We start from the raw sequence: 4,267 nt of genomic DNA on the forward strand, positions 1-4,267 counted from the left end.
ACAGGAACTCTCCGAGTAGTATGAGTGTGGGTTGGTGCACTTCCTCAGAGGGAGGTGTACTAGGAATTACTGAGTCCAACTGTACGTAAAGATAAATATTTTGAATGTATTTATTAATACGGTGTTATTTGTTATTACAATTCAAAAGAATTATATCTCATTATTCTTATTATTATTATTATTATTATTATTATTATTATTATTATCCAAGCTACAACCCTAGTTGGAAAAGCAAGATGCTATAAGCCCAAGGGTTCCAATAGGGTAAAATAGCCCAGTGAGGAAAGGAAATAAGGAAATAAATAAATGATGAGAACAAATTAACAATAAATCATTCTAAAAACAGTAACAACGTCAAAACAGATATGTCATATAAACTATAAAAACTCATGTCATTATGGTAGACATTTCATATACTAATTAATCTTTGTAATGTCGTAACAAACAGTAAATAATGTAACAAGTATAAAGTTGTACTTGTTGATTATTATGTGAACATTGAAAAGTTATGATTCGAGTTTTCGTGTGGATTTCCTACTGGAATATAATTAAATGATTATTATTAATTTTAATTTGGTTATTTTCGAAAATTTCATTTGTCAAGGAATGAGGTAAACAAGTTTTATCAGCAAAAATTGCGATGAAAAAATGCATTAATTATCATATACAGTATATATTTTCATTTTGCAAGGGCATTAGGGAATTTACCCCCCCCCCCAAAAAAAAAAAGCTTATGAATTGATGATTGATTAGCATATATATATATATATATATATATATATATATATATATATATATATATATATATATATATATTAGCATATGCTGTATGTCTATCTACTGGTTTTTTTTATTTATTATGGCTTTCTGAGTGGGGATACCTTAACGTGGTATAAGAGTTTATGTTTTGCCATGATCAAGCAAATATGTACCAGTTAGTACCACCCATACTAGGTTGGTATGCTGTGAGCGATCAGACTAAAGTCTTCCATCATCATCAGTCTACACTAGTGAGCGTGGTGATGAAAACTGGCCAAACCCCAAGCATGAGCTGACCCATCTGAGGCCATTGTCCTGCAGTGGACTAGAAACGGCTGCATTTGTTGTTTATTGTTTTGCTTAGCAAATGTATTAGTTTGTTTGCTGTGACTCTGAAAGCGATATCCCACCATCACCAAGCCGGACTGGCCAGCGTGGTGATGAAAATTGGCCTACCCGCAAACATGAATTGACATATCTGAGGCCTTTGTCCTGCGGTTGACTAAAACGGCTGCAATTGTCGTTGATGTTGTCGTTGTTGTTTTATTGCCTAGCGAATGTATAAGTCTATTTGCCGTGAGCGACTTGCTGAAAATCTCCCACCATCACCAATCCGCACTGGCCAGCGTGGTGAGGAAAACTGGCCAAACCGCAAACATGAATTGACATATCTGAGGCCTTTGTCATGCAGTGGACTAGAAACAGCTGCATTCGTTTTTTTTAATTGTTGTTGTTGTTGTTGTTTTATTGCCTAGCGAATGTATAAGTCTATTTGCCGTGAGCGACTTGCTGTAAATCTCCCACCATCACCAATCCGCACTGGCCAGCGTGGTGAGGAAAACTGGCCAAACCGCAAACATGAATTGACATATCTGAGGCCTTTGTCATGCAGTGAACTAGAAACAGCTGCATTCGTTGACTTTATTGTTGTTGTTGTTGTCGTTGTTGTTTTATTGCCTAGCGAATGTATAAGTTTGTTTGCTGTGAGCGACTTGCTGAAAATCTCCCACCATCACCAATCAGCACTGGCCAACATGGCGATGAAAACTGGCCAAACCCCAAATATGAATTGACATATCTGAGGCCTTTGTCCTGCGGTGGACTAAAACGGCTGCAATTGTCGTTGACTTTATTGTTGTTGTTGTTTTATTGCCTAGCGAATGTATAAGTCTTTGCCGTGAGCGACTTGCTGTAAATCTCCCACCTTCACCAATCAGCACTGGCCAGTGTGGCGATGAAAACTGGCCAAACAGCAAACATGAATTGACATATCTGAGGCCTTTGTCCTGTGGTGGACTAGAAACAGCTGCATTCGTTGATTTTATTGTTGTTGTTGTTGCTGTTGTTGTTGTTGTTTTATTGCCTAGCGAATGTATTAATTTGATTGGACCATTGACCTTTTCTTTAGTTCTTCGAAAACCTGTTCAGGATTTAAAAGAATCGCTCACAGGTCTCTTTTCCCTATTGGAGCCCCTGGGCTTATAGCATCTTGCTTTTCCAATTAGGGTTGTAGCTTGGATAGTAATAATAATAATAATAATAATAATTTCTGTGTCTTATCTGCTCAGCCCGAGCTAGATCCGAGACGCGTCTTGCTTACGTAATGCTCGTGTATGATACGACCCGGAATATCAGGTTTGGAATTCTCAGATAGACATCGAATTGTGTTACGCCGGGAGAATGATTGCTTGTTATTTTGTGTGAGTGTGTGTGTAGGAGAGAGAGAGAGAGAGAGAGAGAGAGAGAGAGGAGAGAGAGAGAGAGGAGAGAGAGAGAGAGAGAGAGAGAGAGAGAGGAGAGAGAGAATTGTATGTAATTGATATAAGAAGAGACCTGCCTCGTAATAGAAATATATTTTTTTGTTCGTGTATGTGTGGAGAGAGAGAGAGAGAGAGAGAGAGAGAGAGGAGAGAGAGAGAGAGAGAGAGAGAGAGAGAGAGAGAGAGAGAGAGAGAGAGAGAATTGTATGTAATTGATATAAGAAGAGACCTGCCTCGTAATAGAAATATATTTTTTTTGTTCGTGTATGTGGGGAGAGAGAGAGAGAGAGAGAGAGAGAGAGAGAGAGAGAGAGAGAGAGGAGAGAGAGAGGAGAGAGAGAGTTTTGATATGTAATTAGTAAAAAAAGATACTTGTCATGCAATAGAAATGTATTTGTGTTCGTGTGTGTGTGTCGAGAGAGAGAGAGGAGAGAGAGAGAGAGAGAGAGAGAGAGAGAGAGAGAGAGAGAGAGAGAGCATTTTTATGTAATTGGTAAAAGAAGAAACTTGCCACTATATATATATATATATATATATATATATATATATATATATATATATATATATATATATATATATATATATATATATATGAGAGAGACAGACAGACAGACACACGCACAAATATATTATTCATGCCAATTAGACATATAATCATGAATCCAAGGTCCCAATAATGATTTTCTCGGTCCCAAATTTTTATTGCCTGCTTCTGCTTGCTTTTAGCAAACACTGGGTGAATCCAGCTCTCCTTTCCCCCCACTCCTTCCTCCTCCCCTCCTCTCCCTCCCCCACTCAGTCATTTCCCCCTCTCCCCCCCACTCAATCATCCCCCCATCTCCCCCCCACTCAATCATCCCCCCTCTCCCCACCCCACTCAATCATCCCCCCCTCTCCCCCCCCACTCAATCATCCCCCCCTCCCCCCCACTCAATCATCCCCCCCTCTCCCCCCCCCCCCACTCAGTCATCCCCCCCCTAACCTTAACGTTGATGAGGATATTAGATGATGATTAGGGTCATATGAATGCACATTCGTCTTTATGACATCTGAGTATTTTGTTTATTTGTAAACATTTAGTCACGTAAGCCCACAACAACAACAACAAATGCAGTCCTTTCTAGTCCATTGCAGGACAGAAGCCTCAGACCTCAGCTCTTCTAGGAGAAGGGCACTCCAAAATCAAACCATTGTTCTCTAGTCTTGGGTAGTGCCATAGACTCTGTACCATGGTCTTCCACTATCTTGGGTTAGAGTTCTCTTGCTTGAGGGTACACTCGGGCACACTATTCTATCGAATTTGTCTTCCTCTTGTTTTGTTAAAGTTTTTATAGTTTATATAGGAAATATTTATTTTAATATTCTTAAAATATCTATTTTTTCCTTGTTTCCTTTCCTCCTGGGCTATTTTCCCTCTTGGAGCCCCTGGGCTTATAGCGGCTTTTCCAACTAGGGTTGTAGCTTAGCAGTTAATAATAGTAAAAATAATATCCATACGTTAAGACTGGTCATTTTCATCATCATGCTGGCCAGTGCCAATTGGTGATGGTGGGAGGTTTCATCCCCACGCCCCGGCTACTGCGGACTGGTGATGATGGGAGGATCTAGTCTGATCACTCAGAGCAAACCAACCTAGTATAGGTGGCCCTGATTAGTACATCTTTGCTGATCATGGCGATACGCAGACCCTTTCTACATGTTAAAGTATCCTTCCTCAGAAGGGGACAAATGGATAGATTTCTAGATTT

Source organism: Palaemon carinicauda, chromosome 35 (assembly GCF_036898095.1).
Source record: "Palaemon carinicauda isolate YSFRI2023 chromosome 35, ASM3689809v2, whole genome shotgun sequence".
NCBI classification, from domain to species: domain Eukaryota; kingdom Metazoa; phylum Arthropoda; class Malacostraca; order Decapoda; family Palaemonidae; genus Palaemon; species Palaemon carinicauda.